The sequence below is a fragment of the Triticum aestivum genome, chromosome 4B (genome assembly GCF_018294505.1).
Source record: "Triticum aestivum cultivar Chinese Spring chromosome 4B, IWGSC CS RefSeq v2.1, whole genome shotgun sequence".
In the NCBI taxonomy this organism is placed as follows: domain Eukaryota; kingdom Viridiplantae; phylum Streptophyta; class Magnoliopsida; order Poales; family Poaceae; genus Triticum; species Triticum aestivum.
The window spans coordinates 442,938,411-442,957,174 of NC_057804.1; the positions used below are offsets into that span (position 1 = coordinate 442,938,411).

Sequence of the window (18,764 nt, forward strand, 5' to 3'; positions counted from 1 at the left end):
CGCCCTGCCGACCCACTCCGGTTAGCTGCCCCCCTGATTTTTCTTTTTTTTCTACTGCTAGTAATTAGGTTAGTTACTATTGTTAGTTTTTTTTCTACTGCTACTAATTAGGTTAGTTTTCTAGGTTAGTACTACTAATTAGGTTAGTTAGTACTATTAGTTAGGTTAGTGTCATTCCTCTCATGTCACTTTTGTCAGATTTTTATTTCTATAGTAATTTAAGTTCTGTTTTCTTGACTTGTTTGTTTGAGTTTGTGTTTTTGTTTGTCCGGTGATGAAAAACCTGTTAATCATGCCATCTTTAGCGACTGATTGGTCGCTATGCGGCCATGCTGTCATTCTGCAATTCTGAGCACAAATTGAACATCTTAGCGTAATTTTTCTGAGTACTTCTAAACTTATGCTATGAAAATCCGCAATTCTGAGGTCCACATTGGCTATGCCGTAATTCTGGAGACTAAATTTTATGGCGAAATGTTAATCTGGCTAGAATTTTTCAAATGGGCTATCCTTTTGGTGGATCTTGAGTTGCTTACTGCTACTTGTTTGATCATAAGCATAATCCTATTTTCCTAGAAATCATTGTCTGACGGCTCAACCATTTGTAATGAAACTCTTTAAATATTCTTATTTGAACTCGGGAATCTGTGTAACGTTTCTGGTTGATTTTTCTTTCCTAATTGGATATTGTTGTCTATGGATCCTGGTGATGACTTGCGATGTTAAAAAGTAGTGGCCTGAATCATACATTGATGAGATCTATATTATCACTCTGAGTGATCTGTCCAACAACATATCCAACTTTTTTTATGTTTGTGTTTTTTGGTGATATTTCTGTTATCTGGACACAAATGTTCAGAAATTTTTATTTGCTTTGATCTTTGTTGTTAATTTTTGGTTTAAAATCTTTCTCTATGAAGAGAATACAAGCAGATCTTTGTTGTTATCTCGACACTTTTGCTTTGATCTTTAGACTAGGTTAGTTAGATTAGTTTCTAGGTTAGTTAGGTTAATTAGTTTGTAGGTTAGTTAGGTTAGTTTGTAGGTTAGTTAATTAGGTTAGTTTTGTCAACCAGTTCTAGTTTATTTTTACTAATTACTACTCCTAGAAAACAACCATGTAAATGATTAGGATTAGGATGCATATGCATCCCTTTTCTTTTGTTTCTTTAAAATCAGAAAATAAAAAGAAAAGGCAGGTTTAGTCATCATTTGTCAATTAGTTGGCTAATGGTTTCTAGAGTTATTTGACCATGGGCATGGATAGGTAGCGACTAGGAAAGGTTGAATTTTCCATAAAGGGTTTTTGACGGATTGTTTATTTGACCAATGAGCTTCCCTAAATTTTCTCAAATATTTTGGAAACACGAAAATAATTTTAACCTATTAAAGACCATTTCTGGCCTTAAGAAAAAGCATTTAATTAGTTAGTTAGTTATTTTTTTAGGTTAATTACTTAGTTGGTCAGTTAATTAGTTAGTTAATTTTTTTAGGTGTTGTTTTCACCCACCAAATTTTTTATTATGTTTATGTTGTACTAATTTCATTTACTCTTTGTCATTGCAGGTGTTGACAGATGGTGGGCTTGGGTCGAGAGCGCTCCGAGCCTCCTTCCTCGGCACGTGGGAGGGGTGTTGTTATTGCACCCCTAGAACCTTCAGAGAGCGGTCGTAGATAGCATGCAGACACCCCTAGCACCTTCAGCGGGTGCTTCTTCTTCGGCCGAGAGAGGAGGTCGGGGGAAGAAGAGGGGTGCAGGTAGAGGTGGACGGGGCACTGGGAGAGGTAGGAAGGTTGTTATGCCTTCCTCATCCCCACCTCCGTTAATTCTCCGGACCACCAGAATGCTTCGTCTTAGGTGGACCCGTCTGACTTGGACCCGTGTCATACTCTGGTCCACGAGCCTCGGGTCAATGAGCCTCTGATCGCCGAACCTCATGTCGACAAGCCTCTGGTTGCCGAGCCTCGGGTCCCAGTGTCTTCCTCCCAGGAGACTCGGGTCCCAGAGTCTTCCTCCCAGGAGACTCGGGTCCCAGAGTCTTTGTCCCACGTACTCCGGATACTAGCGGCCATGCTGATGGTGTCAAGGAGACCTTATCTGAGGATAGCTACAGCAAGGGCGAGCTGGTTGAGGAGGGCAAGAAGGTCTACCAGCGTGGTGGTACTAAGGTATCGTCCGTGCCGGTGACCCGTGACCAGACATGGTTGATTCAGCCTAACAGGGAGAACTAAGTGCATTTACTCTTTTTTAACCTTTTGCCTTCATGTTTGTTCAAATTAATATCTAATGTGTTGGCCTTGTCATACTGCAGGGGTTGGATACACGTAGATGGTGTCTACAGGCCCAACCAGGTCCTTGGTACTCTTTGCCGGCACCACTTCCCGTGGTGGGTCACTTTGCCCGGTGAGGGTGAGCTTCCACAGCTAGCACTGACCTAGGAGTTGTATGAGGCTGCCCCGGCCGCGCCGGGGGAGATGGTCGATGGTGTCGTGTGTGAGACGGTCGCTGACATTGTGAGACGGTGGTTCTGGGTAACTTATCCTTTACAGAATTAAAAATAAACAGTACCTAGTGATTGTACTAATGATCAGTGTTGTCTTATTTGATTGCAGACCTTCTACAGGTGTCTTGAGGAACACGAGGCGGACGCGGCTATGGTTCTTGAAGCCGAGTGCAAGCGCCTACTGTAGAACACACGGCATGAGGCTCGGGTCAGGCTGTCTGAGACTACTATGCCTCGACTAACATCAGGAGGCAAAAGAAGAAGTGTCGCGTCAAGTATCTGAGTAAGGACAAGTACATGAAGGTAATTACCTAAGCTTAAGGCCTTGTACTAGTTTCCTTGATTTGATTCGTAGGCGTAGCGCTGAAATTTCCTTTTGTCTAACTTAGGTGCCCCCGAGATGGTGTGTGGATAAGATGGACTGTCGGGACAGGTTGGTGGATGAGTGGTGCCCTCCCCAATGGCTAGCCGTCCACAACAAGGCCAGGGACAAGCGTGTCCAGATGCAAGGTGTGCCACACTATCAAGGGAGCTCCAACCTGTTTGAGTACGGGGATTACTCGGTATGGGATTCGAGCCCTTAACGATTCATGCAATTTCATTCTTCATGCTAGCTTTAATTACTAATTTACCCTATTCCTCTCTTTCAGGCGCGACACAACAAGAAGGAGGTGTCGCCGCTGTATGAACTGTATGCCATGGCCCATAGTGCCCCGTTCAAGAAGGACAAGGCATTCTCAAAGGATGACCTCGATCATCCAAAGAGCTTCACCAACATATCCTCCCACGACAAGCTTGTGAGGTACATAGACTTGGGGAATAAGCTGATAGGTGATGACTTCAACCCGAGCAAGAGTCCTTTTGATCCTGAGCTCGTGATGCTATCTGGTGATGGGAGGAGACATGGCTTGGTAGCCATTCGGGATGGACTAATACACTGTCCTAGAAGTCTCCGGGAGATCAAGAAGCGCCAGACAAGGTCTCTTCCTGAGATGAGGCCTCGACCATGGCCAATGGAGCTCGCTATCGAGGCTAGGGCCCAGGAGCTTGTGGTGGAGGCAACCAGGCAGGCGGCGGAGAGGGTGAGGGAGATGGAGGAGAGGACGGCTAATCTGTTGGACACGGAGAGGAACCAGAACGACGCGGGTCACCGGGCCCTATATGAGATCCTCGTGGTAAGTTTCTCCCGCATACTAGCCAAATCATGCACTTAATGTTCATTTCATTACTAACTAATATGACTGGCTCGTGAAAACAAAACGTGCAGTCTGTGTGCGAGAAAACCGGCCATACCCTTCCGCCTATGCCCCAGATTGCTATAGCAGACACTATGAGTTTCATTTGAATGGTCATTAGTTACTAGTATTCACATTTTAGTTGCATCATGCTAACTAAACATTGCAAATGATCTTTCGTGCAGCATGCCTCCCAAAAAGGATCGACCGATCCTTCTCCTTCTCGTAGCGGCGCAACCCTAACCGGTCCTTCACCTCCTAGATTATCGTAAGATTTCCCAAGTGTTTTGCTTAACAAATGCTTTGTCAGCTAGAAAATGGCATAACAACCTACATAGCTCAATAATGATCTATAGCTAGCTTAGCTAGTTCATTTATGACATAATTAGCTCACTTAGGTAAAAAATGGCATAACAACCTAGGATAGCTCAATAATGATCTATAATTAGCTTAGCTACTTCATTTATGACATAATTAGCGCACTTAGGTAAAAAATGGCATAATAACCTTGGTTTAGCTCCAAAATGACATATACTTAGCTTATTTTCCTCAAAAATGACATAATAACCTTACTTAGCTCCGAACTGACATACTTTACCTCGGATAGCTATAAAATGACCTATACTTAGCCTTTTTCCTCCTAAATGACTTAATATGCTTAGTTAGCTGAAAATGTCATTACTACCTAGGATAGCTAATAATGATTTATACTTAGCTTACCTAGTTCATTTATGACATAATTAGCTTACTAAGGTAAAAAATGGCATAATAACCATGGTTTAGCTCCAAACTATCATATAATTAGTTTATTTTCCTCCAAAATGACAAAATAACCTTACCTAGCTCCAAAATGACCGATTTTAACTAGGATAGCTCTAAAATGACCTACACTTACCATTTTGTCCTACAAAATGAATAAATATGCTTAGTTAGCTCAAAAATGGCATAACTACCTAGGTTAGCTCCAAAATGACCTATTTACCTAGCTTAGCTCTAAAATGACCTACACACTTACCATTTTTACCTACCTTAGCTCAAAAATGGCATTTTTACCTACCTTAGTTAGAAGAAGAAGAAGAAGAAGAAGAAGAAGAAGAAGAAGAAGATCTTCTTCTTCTTCTTTTTCTTCTAGCTAGTCTTCTTCTTCTAACTTTCATCTATTCTAATTTGCAGATTTGCTTTAAATGAGGAAGCTAGCATTGATGGAAACTTGTTGCAAACTTTTACTTCTGCTTGTGCTTCCTTTTTATTTATGGAAACTTCTTGCAAACTTGTTGGATATGTATGTATGGAAATGTTGTTGGAAACGTGTATATGTTAATGTTGTTGGTAACTTGTATATGTTGTTGGAAACTTATTGTTGGTATGATTGTTAAAATTATTTTGAAATGTGTATATGTGAAATTTTGTCAAATTGAATGAATTTTGGGAAAAAAGGAAAAACAAGGGCTATATAGCCACTTTACCGTCTACTGCCTAACGACTAAGGTCTTTGTCATCCGCTGGTAGATGGCAAAGCTGCCACGTGGAAGCTGCCTGTGCAACCTGGGGTGTAGTGGGCTGGCCAATTTGGCAGATTTGTCGTCAGCCAGCAGACGGCAAAGGCCTTAGCATATTTGCCATTAGCTGGCTGACGGCAACGATGCCAAGGCCTTTGACATCTGCGAGCTGATGGCAAAGCACGTCGTTAAACATTTAATGGACCTAAACTGCCACATGTGTCGTCCAGGCTCTTTGCCGTCTGTCAGCAGTCGGCAAAGCCCTTTGCATCTTTGCCGTCAGCCAATAGACGGCAAAGAGGCCTTTGTCGTAGCTTATTCAGTCGGACCTATTGCCGTCTGTTGGCTGACGGCAAAGGTCTTTGCCATCAGCCTTCCATGCCTTTGCCGTCAGCCATGGCTGACAGCAAAGTGCCTGATTCCTGTAGTATTGATGTTATGCCGGCCATCTTGCATATAGACTGTCTGATCTATATCTAACAGACAAAAAGCAAACTAAAAGATACCCGCACCTCTCTCCACATTTGCAGACAAGGCCTTCCCTCATTTGTCCTTATCTCCCACAACCTCATTGTTGAGCCCTTAAAAAGGAAGCATCTAGAACAATCTGGCATGGTGGTCGCTTGCGGCGTTGTCCGTCCCCATGCCTCCACTTAGTCCTACCATCAATCACCACCATGCCCCACTACTCCTCGCCTTATCTCTCCTTTTTCTCGAGATATCATTAGTTTTTACACATGGGATTACTCCCGCATGGGTTGATCACAACAGGTGTTTTATAAAAAAAATGCATCTTGATGTTCCGTGCAATGCACGGGCATCTTGCTAGTACTCCTACAGAAGACTTAGTTGGTGATGATGGTGTGTCTGCCATCCATCATTTCTCACCATTAGATCTACATCTAATGACTGTGAGGTAAGTTGTTGCCTTTTCTCAACAACATCCCACTTCTCTACCCAATTTGCAGAAAAGCCCTTAATTAGTATCTTAAAACCAACCACATCCCTCCCTCACCTCACCAAAACAGCCCAAGGAATATATTCTGATTGAAACATAATATATTTTTAGTGATATATGTTTATCAAAATTAGAGTGTTTTTATCAAATAGTGAATAAGTATTATTCATCACCCATTGCAACACACGTGCACATTGCTAGTATTTCCAACCCTGCAAAAAAAATTCTAGTATTTCCATAGTTTCGAGTCTTCCATCAAGATATTAGTCATTCATGGTCGATATTTAGTTTGAATTATGTACACATAGGCATTATGTCACTAGCCGTGCTTATTGGCTTCCAAAGCTTAACTTTCACTCCTGCTTACAGTATGTAGAGTATTTAACAAACAACTACCACTTTCAATAAGCCCTAGGAAGAAACTATTGTACAAAAATAGCAAAAACGTACCCAAAATTTCTTAATCCACGCCAAAAAACTACTACCAAGTGCCGATTAGGCTCATTTAAACCCGTTTATGACAGGGTTGGCCCACATGTTCGTGTTGATGAGGCACCTTAAATCAACACCATTTGTTTGGTCGTTGACATGAGGGACCCACATCTGACCTTCTATCCTCTTCTTCCTCCTCCAATCATTATTTTTCCTGAACATTGCTTCAAACAGTTCTTATGCGTGTTCGTCGGTGGCGTTTGTGATGAGCAAGCTGGTCGCTGCTCCGCCGGACGGGCTGGACGCCGCGCTGGCCTCCTCATGGGTTGGTTGGCTGGCCCGAGCGTGGCTCATGCGCGAGCAAGCCACTGCGCTGGCCTTTAGTCGAGCCAGATGGATAGCCTTAACGCAGCTCGCGCGAGCAAGCCACCGCACCGCCATGCCAACCAAGCTAGCAAACCTTGCAGACAAGTAGTTGGATGCATCCAGCAGGGTGTGTGCTAGCTTGGCTAGCTGGAACCGCGAGCACCGCATGGAGCTGGCGTCCGGGCTGCCACAAGATGGGCTTCGTGTCACCAGCGCTTTTGATATCGCCTTCTGCCGACGGCAGTAGCTTTATCCCATGGCCGAGGATGACTAGGTGGACAGGCCGGAGGTAGGAGGTCACTCAGGGATTTTTGTCCAAACTGACATGTAGGTCCCACAAGTCATAACGCCTAACTTGCCGGTCAAATAGATGGTGTTGACTTTAGTGGCGACATGTGTTGAAACATGCTTATAATGGCATTTGGTAGTTTATTGCGATGGATTAAGAAAAAATCAGTATGTTTTTGCTAATTTTTGTAGAGTAGTGGTTTCTTGGTAGGGCTGGTTGGAAAGTCATAGTTTCTTGGTAGTGGTTTCTTGTAAGGAACAATGTACTACCGACAAAAGGCGATTCTAGGTTGCGTTGTACTACTAGTGGTCGTGGGTGTGTATAGCTCATTTCATGGGTTTGATCCCTGCCGAATGCACAATGGCCTTTTTTAAAAATATTAACCTTGCTGCGAGCCAATATTGTACCCTCGTAGTTTGACTTTTGAAGTCGAACGAACGTGCCGCACCACAATGTGGGTGCACTGGATAGCCCAACCACGTGAACGGGTTTTACCTCCCATCATCTCGTGGCTCGCGTACTAGAGTAGTACTAGTACTATTGCGTAAAGTGGTAGCACTCCTGTATAGCAATTCACACCATGCAATGTTTCTCGCCTGCATGCTCGCCCTAGCCGCACCTGGCTTGCTGCTTCCTCAACGGCTACCATATTTAAACTAGCGCCTCCCAAGTAAGCCCGAGGAGATGGAAGTGAATGGCGTGGCATTAGGAACTGTGCAATATGGCTTTGTACGTAAAGTGCTACTACTCTGTAGCTTGGGGCGTTGCACGCATGGACTTCGTTCCATTATCAGCTCTAAACTCCATAAAAAATTCTCCTAACTTGATTTTTTGTTTCGAAACGGAGGCAAAAGCTTTGCCTCATCTCATCTGTAAAGAAGGAAGGACCAACAAACAAAGTTTGATGAGATCCAGTACACCTCCACAAATGGAAGCGAAAGCCTAGTCTCGTTGTATCAAAGAACTCAAATGTTCCACCCCATAGTAATTGTCGCTGATAAACAGGCTACTAGTGTGTGCATGAGAGAAGCGGCTGAGTAGGCCAGCTACGCGCTTGAATAGAGCACAGAGAGTACGCACTATGTAGGTGTACTTTCCCTGCATTGATAGTACAATGATGGTTCTAGAGAACAGTAGTACCCTCCACATGCGACTGTAGCTCACTGGCCTTGAGATTCAAGAGTTCAAAACTGGTGCACTCTAGAGGTACAGCACATCGCACTACTAGTTGAGAAAGTACTACTACAGTACTACGTAAGTAAATAATAGCCGCACCATCACACTATCACTATACGTGCCCGCATAACTTCCTTAACGAAGGGACGAGGCCGTGCGATTACACTCTTATCTCCTCCTCTCCAGTTCCTCGCCCCCTCCTAAGAAACCAAGGCAAGGCAGTTCGTCATTGTTGCCATGGATTCGCCAAGTGGTTCTCCTCCTCGTCAGGGCTAGGAGACCTTGGACAATGATCCTCTAGGAGAAATCGCACGCGGCTCCAACGTCCTCACCACCGCAAGACTCGGTGCTTCCTGCACCAACTATTTTAAGACGGTGCATAAAAAGGCTTGGGAAAAGGCCATACTTGTTGGTCTTCCATGCGTTCTCGGGCAGAAGGTTATTCTATGGGACAATCCATTGAACAGTCCATCGCTACCTGGTCGTGGTTGCTCGTTGACTCCGCTAGAGTTGCCGATGTTGAGAGGGAGTCATATTTTGTCTGATGAGCACGTCAGTCATGGAGTTTGATCATGTAGTGTATATGCTAAATATAGTACTTAGTTATTCCATCTCGTAATTTCTCCATTTCCCACGATCTTATATATAGGTTTGGGTTGGTGCCAACGGAGATTGGCTTGCATACCTCCGACCGGATACCACCATCATTTTGCACAACATCCACACCAGTCTGGCCGTTCTCATAGACCCCTTCTCCACCGTTGGGATCGGCCTTCCGGACTGGCTGGGCTTGAATACGTATGATGATGCCTACATGAGATTGAAGAAGATAGCAATTGCAGACCCGCTGACAAAGCGACGCAGCTACGACAATTACCGTCTCATCGCGGTATTCGACATAAGGATTGCCATCAATGCAAAAGGTCATAATGTCAGAGGCTGGCACATGTTGGCCCCGGCAGATATGTACCCCTACGTGTTCGAAGATGTCATGTGCCATGTAGGCCGCACCTTCACGGTGACAAGCCAGGGGACTTGTTTTATCAAGTTGCCATCCTACGGTACGAGAGATTACAAACGGAATGCACAAACCATAATTCTCATCCCTAATGGTACTCCATTATTTTGCAGGGACCAGCCATTCCCCAATCAAAATCAGATCGTCAATCCTGGATGTGCATTTGCATCCGCGATTTGGTCTAATCTGGAACCTTGTAGCTGACTTTGGCATATTAGGATCAACTATCTTAGCAGTCATTACCCATGGAACCACTGATGTGCAACATGGTCACACAATCTACCATGATCGGACCGTCACCATCTACCCAGGTATTCCATTTTCTCATTGTTGTGTGTTAGAGTAGTAGTACTTGTTAGTTCTTTTCTTTTCTTGACTGACACATGTTTACTAGTACTAGTACGACAATTTGGTATTAAATTTTTTAACCCTCTCGCCTTCCCTTTCGTTGTAGTAGTAAGAGCAAGTACAATAAGGTACAATCAGTAGGCTCTAAGGAGTAAAGTAATATTTCTATGCTTAGTTGAAGGGGAGAGGATAGGAGAGAGAATGTAACTGGGCTCTCATGCAAGAGCCAGCTGCAGCACGTGCTCCTAGGCACTATGTGAGAGTGGAAGGTGGGCCATGTATTAATAAAGTAGCACATACTTATTATCTAATTGTTATATATGTTGGCTATAAGGTTGGATATAGATGAAATGACGCTTTCTTATAGCCAACAATTGGCTATACTATTAACCATGCTCTAAGGAGTACTAGTACTTTTTACCTTGGAGGACGCATATAGCTAGCTAGACCCTTGAAGACTTGAAACCACTAGATCCCACCATTTTTTTCCCATGTCTTACTATCTCATCCATGTAGCCAGGAGTGGCTATATATAATAAGCCGGTTATTTTACTTCCGCTATACTAGAGTAGTACTACTTGCTGCGCAATATTACTGATCGCCATATTGGAGCACAACATTATCATGCATGGACCTTGACCATGTACGTCACCATGTGTCCACATCTAAGATGTCGTGTGTACCAAATGAACGGCGCCGAGTTCGACCCCCGTGATGTTATGTGGGTGTCGAGGAACACTCTTCGAGAGTACTCGCTTTTCATTGGGGATAGCTACCCCATTGTGAAACAGATGCCACCTTCCATGCACGACACCGAAGTCCTACCGTTCATGAAGCATTGTTGTGTCTTCAGTGCGCACCGCCGAATGAATGACATGCTCACACCTATCCCTGATTTATGCCGCTTCATCTTGGATGAGTCATCTATGAAGCTGCGACAATGATTCCCATTGCTCACCGCTATGGATCGTGCCATCTATGAAGAACACCTGGGACTGGAACCTGGAGGAGGGCATGGAGCCCATCTATAACGCGTAAGTGGAGTATGGTAAATTGTGAATGCTAGTGCTGTAAATATATGTAGATTAGTCGTGCACAAATTTATCACATGAAGTGGAGATGGACTTGTGTGGCATGCTGGCATTTGTCCATTAGAATACATTACTAGTAAATGTGTTATGTGTATTGATACGTCTCCAATGTATCTATAATTTTTTATTGTTCCATGTTGTTATTTTATCATTCTTGGATGTTTTACCATCATTTTATAGTGATTTTATATCATTTTTTGGTACTATCCTATTGACATAGTGCCTAGTGCCAGTTGTTGTTTTCTGCTTGTTGTTTACATCGCATGAAATCAATACCAAACGGAGTCCAAACATAGCAAAACTTTTTGTGGATTTTTTTTTGGAACAGAAGACATCCAGTGGGCCAAGAAAGTACCTGTGGGGAGCTCCGAGGGGAGCACAACCCACCAGGGCGCGCCTGGGCCCCTAGGCACGCCCAGGTGGGTTGTGCCCACCTTGGTGCACTACTAGAAATAGCTTCTTTGACGTCCGCCATGGCAGACGGCAAAGGCATAGATCCCAGACGGCAAACATCTTTGTCGTCCGCCAGCAGATGGCAAACTGTCTGTCTGAACAGGTGCCAGCAAAGGCCTTCTTTGCCGTCTGCTTTTGAGAAACTGATGGCAAACGATTGTGTCGTCCGTCGTCTGAGGCCAGCAGACGGCAAAGACTATGGACGGCAGTGGGGTGGCGTCAGAGCCGTTAGGGCGTTAACAACGCTCTATGCCGTCCGCCAGCCGACGCAACGATTTAAATGTCTTTGCCGTCCACCAGCGGACGGCAAAGAGCTCAGTTAGGCAGCACTGGAAAGTTGCCACGTGGCCAGCTATGTCGTCTGCCAGCGAACGGCAAAGATTCAAAGGTCTTTGTCATCCGCCAACAGACGGCATAGCTGACCAAATAGGCAGCCAATGTTCCCAGTTTGCGCAGGTGACTGCCACGTGTCCTCTTTGCATTTATATCCATTTAATTTCACTGTTTGCATTTATATCCATTTACTGGAATTCACACACAGATATACATATATTTTTTTCCCAGGCACATCAGACATATGATCTATGCAACACATATATAGCTCCATCCATGACAACATATATACATACATAAGAAACATAGTATCATCCATACATCTTACACTACAATCACAATATTCATCCAAGACATTGTTCCATGCATCCATATAACAAGTTCCACATTATTGTTTGATAAAAACAAAAAGAAGAACAGAGAAACAAGCACTCCATCCATGCAAGCTTCCATATAGTGAATTAAATCTGCAAAATGGGAAACAAGAAAGTTAGAAGAAAAAGAGGAAGAAAAATAGAAGAATAAGAAGAAGAAGAAGAAGAAGAAGTAGAAGAAGAAGAAGAAGAAGAATAAGAAGAAGGAGAAGGAGAAGAAGACTAGAAGAAGGAGACGAAGACTAGAAGAAGAAGAAGAAGTAGTAGTAGTAGAACTTCTTCTTCTTCTTCTTCTTTTCTTCCTGTTCCTTCTTTTCTTCCTCTTCCTTGATTTTCTTCATCTTATTATGTCATTTGTGGACTAAATAGGCTAAATTATGTCATAAATGGACTAAATCGGCTAAATAAGAAGAAAAGTGCCATTTTTGAGATAATGTAGCAAATTATGCCATTTTTGACCTAACTAAGCTTATTGTGTCATTTTAGAGGACAACAAGCTAAGTATATGACATTTATGAGGTTAGCAAGGTTATGATGCCATTTACGAATAAAAACAAGTAAGAGGAGCAGAAGAAGAAGAAGAAGAAGAAGAAGAACTTCTTCTTCTTCTTCTTCTTCTTTTCTTAGTATTCCTTCTTTCCTTCCTCTTCCTTAATTTTCTTCATCTTATTATGCCATTTGTGGACTAAATAGGCTAAATTATGTCATAAATGGACTAAATAGCCTAAATAAGAATAAAAATGCCATTTTTGATCTAACATAGCAAATTATGGCATTTTTGACCAAACTAAGCTTATTGTGTCATTTTACAGGACAATAAGCTAAGTATATGACATTTATGAGGTTGGCAAGGTTATGATGCCATTTATGAATAAAAAAAGTAAGAGGAGAAAAAGCAGAAGAAGAAGAAGAAGAAGAAGAAGAAGAAGAAGAAGAACTTCTTCTTCTTCTTCTTTTCTTTCCTTCCTGTTCCTTCATTTTCTTCATCTTATTGAGTCATTTGTGGACTAAATAGGCTAAATTATATCATAAATGGACTAAATAGGCTAAATAAGAAGAAAAATACCGTTATCACGGAGGTGTAGGAATGGTCGGGGTTGCGCCTTTGGCAGACGGAGGTGAAGGATCGGTCGGGGTTCCGGCATTGGCAGACGTGGAATGATTGGTCGATGCTTGTCGGGAGCCATGCTGAACCAAAATCATTTCCAATAATGTCTCATTAGCATGATGCAAACTGAAATGTGAATAGTAGTAACTAAGGACCATTCAAATCAAACTCACCATGACTGCCAGAGCAATCTAGGGCATTGGGGGAGGGGACTGACCATTTTTCTCGCACATGGTCTGCACATTTGGTTCTCACGAGTCAGTCATATTAGTTAGTAATGCGAACATTACGTGCATGATTGGGCTAATATGCACAAGAAACGTACCACGATGAGCTCGTATAGGGCCCGGTGAGACGCCTCGTTCCGGTTCCTCTCCTCCTCCAATAGCTTAGTCGTCTTCTCCTCCCTCTCCCTCTCCCTCTCTGCCGCCTCCCTTTTTGCCTCCTCCAAAAGCTCATGGGTCTTCAATCTCTCTTTTTGAACCGCTGCCTGCAACACAACACTCCTCGTTAGCATTGTAATCATCAATGGACGCACACACAATGTAATGGAGGAAAGGTCAGAGAGCCCGTATAACTGACCGCCACGGCGAGCTCCACGGGCCGTGCACGAGGCATTATCTCAGGATCAGAGCTACTCTGGCGCTTCTTGATCTGCGGGAGATCTTAGGACAACGTATCAGTCCATCAGCAATGGCTTGAGAGCCATGGGACCTCCCGCCACCAGATATCATCACCAGCTCTGTATCAAAAGGATCCTGGCTCGAGTTAAAGTCCTCCCCTTTCCTCGTGTTCCCCTCGTCTCTGTACTTCACAAGCTTGTGGTGGGAGGAGATGTTGGTGAAGTTCTCTGGATGATCTAGGTCAGACTCCGTGAATGCCTTGGCCTTCTTGTACGGGGCCATATGGGCCATGCCATAGAGGTCGAACACAGAAGGCACAAGCTTCTTGTGGTAGTGAGCCTGAGAGAGAGCAACAAAATATTAGTTAATTAGGGCTCAAGCTAGCATTAAGAATGATATTACTATGTAAATATGTCATTTTGGAGCTAAGAAAGGTTATTATGTCATTTTCGAGGAAAATAAGCTAAGTTTAGGTCATTTTGGAGCTAAGAAAGATTATTATGCCATTTTTAACTAAAGTATGCTAATTATGTCATTATTGAGCTATCGAAGGTAGTTATGCCATTTTTTAACTAACTAAAGCATATTAAGTCATTTTATAGAGCTATGTAAAGGTTATTATGTCATTTTAGAGCTAAATATGTCATTATTGAGCTATCCAAGGTAGTTATGCTATTTTTAGCTAACTAAAGCATATTAAGTCATTATTGAGCTATCAAAGGTAGTTATGCCATTTTTTAACTAACTAAAGCATATTAAGTCATTTTATAGAGATATCTAAAGGTTATAATGTCATTTTAGAGCTAAATATGTCATTATAGAGCTATCCAAGGTAGTTATGCTATTTTTTTAGCTAACTAAAGCATATTAAGTCATTATTGAGCTATCGAAGGTAGTTATGCTATTTTTTAACTAACTAAAGCATATTAAGTCATTATTGAGCTAATTATGTCATTATTGAAGTATCCAAGGTAGTTATTATGTCATTTTAACTAACTAAGCATATTAAGTCATTTTGGAAAGGATAAATGCTACCATGAAGAATGAAATTGCATGAATCATGTGGCAAACCACATACCCAGTTATCCCCGTACTCAAACAGGTTGGAGCTCCCTTGATGGTGTGGCACACCTTCCATTTGGTCGCGCTTATCCTTGGCCCTTTGGTGTTCGAGCCGCCATTCAAGAGAGCACCACGCATCCACCAATGCCTCCCAATAGTCCATCTTATCGACACACCATCTCGGGGGCACCTAAGTGAGTCAAGAGAAATTTCAGCGCTACGAATCAAATCAAGAAAACAAAGTTCAAGGCCTTAAGAATAGGTATACTTACCGACAAGTACTTCTCCCTACTCAGAAACTTGCTCCGACACTTCTTCTTGGCCCTCCTAATACCCTGCGAGGCATAGTAGTCTAGAATGTCCTGCACCCGAGCCTCGTGCCGTAAGTTCTGAAGTAGGCGCTTGCACTCGGCTTCGATAACCATAGCCGCGGCCTCCTGTTCTCCCTCTGAAACCCTGTAGAAGGTCTGCAATCAAAGAAGACAACAATGATTAGTACAATCACTAGGTAGGTAGTGTTCCTTTTTAATTCTCTAAAGGAGAAATTACCCAAAACCGACGGAACACAATGTCGGCCACCATTTCGCATGCGACACCGGCGACCATCTCCCAGCTCGGTGCTAGCTATGGAACCTGACCCTCACCGGGCATCGTGACTCACCCAGGGAAGTGCAGCCGGCAAAGCGTGCCAAGGACCTGGTTGGGCCTGCGGACACTACGGTCACGGGGGTAATCCCAGCCCCTGCAGTATGACAAGCCAAACACATTAGATATTAATTTGAAGGAACATGAAGGCAAAAGGTCAAAAAATAGTAAATGCACTTACTTCAACCCTTTAGGCGCAATCAACCACCTCTGGTCGGGGGTCGCCGGCACGGGCGGGAGCTTTGTACCGCCACGCTTGTAGACCTTCTTGCCCTTCTCGACCATCTCATCCTCGCTGTAGCTATCATCTGAAAAGGTGTCCTCGCTACCATCATCCGGGACACTAGCCTCCGGAGTCTCATGCGAAGAAGATGGCGGGACCGGAGTCTCGTGGAAGAAGACGGCGAGGACCGGAGTCTTGTGGGAAGAAGACGGCAGGACCGGAGTCTTCTGGGACGAAGACTCTAGGATCGGACTCAAGTGGGCCGAAGTGTCGGCGACTAGAGTCTGGTGGGGCGAAGGATCAGCGACCGGAGGCTTATAGATACGGGTCCACGTCAGACGGAGCACTCCTGTGGTCGAGTGAATCAGCTGAGGGTGGCGACAAGGAAGGCGTAGCAGCCTTCCTACCTCTCCCGCTGCCACGTCCACCTCTACCAGCCTTCTTTGTCCTCCCCTGACCTCTCCCAACCGAAGTAGAAGCGCCCACCGCAGTTGTCTGCATACTATCTAGCAGCGCTCTCTGGAGGGGCTGGGGTGGGATAATGGAACCACCCCTCCCAATAGCACTCGCAGGAGGCTCAGGGTGCTCTGGACCCTTGCCCACCATCCTGTCAACACCTGCAATGACAAAAAGTAAATGAAATTAGTACAACATAAAAAAATTGGATATCTAACATGAACATAATAATATGTACATAATTTAAGTGTATCATTATCATGAACATAATAAAATACACCCGAACAATACAAATATATATGATGTTTTTGTATCATCATCATGTCCGGGGTCGATCGGGGTGTTAAGGTGTCGGGTTGTCGGGGTCGGGGTGTGCTGTCAGGGTGTTGGGGTGTGGTGTCAGGGTGTCGGGGGTCGGGGTCGGGGTGGGGGTCGGGGTGTCGATTGTCAGGGTCTCAGGGTGTCGGGGTGTCGGGGTCGGGGTCGGGGTCGGGGTGTCGGTGGTCGGGGTGTCAGGTGTGGGGGTGTTGATGGTCGGTGGCCAAGGTCGGGGTGTGGTATCCGGGTGTCGGGGTGTCGGGGTCGGGGTGTCAGGGTGTCGGGGTCGAGGTCGGGGTGTGGGTCGGGGTGTGGTCTTAGGGTGTTGGGGGCCGGGTGTCAGGGTGTCAGGGTCGGGATGTGGTGTCAGGGTGTTGGGGTCGGGGGTAAGGGTGTCAGGGTGTTGAGGTTGGGGTGTCGTGTCGGGGTGCCGAGGTCGGGGTTTCAGGGTGTCGGGGTTGGGATTGGGGTTGGGGTGTGGGTCGGGGTGTGGTGTTAGGGTGTCGGCTGGTCGGGGGTCGGGATCGGGATCGGGGTGTGGTGTCAGGGTGTCGGGGGTCGGGGTGTCGTGCCAGGGTGTCGGGGGTTGGGGTTCGGGAGTCGGGGTCTCTTTTTTCCTTGTCTTCTTCTCTTCTTCTTCTTCTCCTCCTCTCCTCTTTCTTCTTCTTCTTATTCTTCTTCTCCTCTCCTCTTTCTTCTTCTTCTTCTTCTCCTCCTCATCCTCCTCCTCCTCCTCCTCCTCCTCCTCCTCTTCTTCTTCTTCTTCTTCTTCTTCTTCTTCTTCTTCTTCTTCTTCTTCTTCTTCTTCTTCTTCCCCCTTCTACTTATTCTACTTTTCTTCTTCTTTTTTCATCTTTTTTCACTTCCTTTAATTATGACTATTTAACTAAAACCTAATACTAGTCTAATATAATCTAATCTAGCTAACTATATAACCTAAACCTAAACTAAAAACCTAAACTAATTAAAACTAAACTATTTAAAATAATTAAACCTAAACTAATTAAACTAAATAACCTAAACTAATTAAACCTAAACTGGAAAAACTTAAACTAAAAAACCTAATCTAAACAGAAAAGAAAAACAGACAAAACGGAAAAGAAAATAGGACACAGGGGGTGGCAGGGGCTCACCGTGGGGGGCGGCGACGAGTCGGGGAGGGGGCGGCGACGAGTCGGGGAGGGGGCGGCGACGGGGCGGCAGCAAGGCGGGGCGGCGATGAGGCGGGGAGGGGGCGGTGATGGGCGGCGCTCCTCTGGGGGCGGTTAACCCGCGGCTGCAGCGGCCGCGGTGGTTGGTCGGGGGTCAGGGGCGGGGACGGCCGCGGCGTGGCTGGCTGACATGAAAGGAGCAGCGGGGCCGCGGTGGAGGTCGGGGAGGGGTGCGGGGTGGCAGGGCGGCGGGGCGGCAGGGCGGCGGGGCGGCCGGCTACACCGGACGAGGTCGGCAGCGGCTGCGCGGGCCGGTGTGGACGGGGCGACGTGGAAGGGGCGGCGGCGGTGCGGTGGAGGTCGGGGCGCCATAGGAGAGGGGTGCATGGCGGTGGGGCGGCCGGCTACAGCAGACGGGGTCGGCGGCGGCGGCATGGTTGTGGGTTGGGGACGGAATGAGAGCGATAGAGAGAGTGGAGAGAAGAGACAGAGGACGGGGGCGGGACGGTCGTTAACGTACCCGGCTCTTTGCCGTCCACCAACGGTCGGGAAACATTCTTTGTCGTCCGCTTGCGGACGGCAAAGAGGTGGGGCCGGTTGATACGTCTCCAACGTATCTATAATTTTTTATTGCTCCATGCTACTTTATCTACTATTTTGGACTAAATTGGGCTTTATTTTCCATTTTTATATTATTTTTGGGACTAACCTATTAACCGGAGGCCCAACCCAGAATTGTTGTTTTTTGCCTTTTTCAGTATTTCGAAGAAACAGAATATCAAACGGAGTCCAAACGGAATGAAACCTTCGGGATCATGATTTTCCAACCGAACGTGATCCAGGAGACTTGGACCCCACTCCAAGCAGTCCCCAAGGAGGTCACGAGGGTGGAGGGCGCCCCTCCTGGGCGTGCCCTCCTACCTCGTGGCCCCCTCGGAGCTCCACCGACGTACTCCTTCCTCCTATATATACCTACGTATCCCCGAATGATCAGAACAGGAGCCAAAAACCTAATTCCACTACCGCAACCTTCTGTATCCACGATATCCCATCTTGGGGCCTGTTCCGGAGCTCCGCCGGAGGGGGCATCCACCATGGAGGG

At 45.3% G+C, this 18,764-nt stretch overlaps 1 non-coding gene across 1 annotated transcript; it reads left to right on the forward strand.

The window, feature by feature from the left end:
• The first annotated feature begins 265 nt into the window (after positions 1-265).
• Positions 266-357, forward strand: LOC123095244 (small nucleolar RNA SNORD96 family). The gene has a single exon (XR_006446143.1). It is a non-coding gene; the product is annotated as a small nucleolar RNA SNORD96 family (small nucleolar RNA).
• Positions 358-18,764: the final 18,407 nt, after the last annotated feature.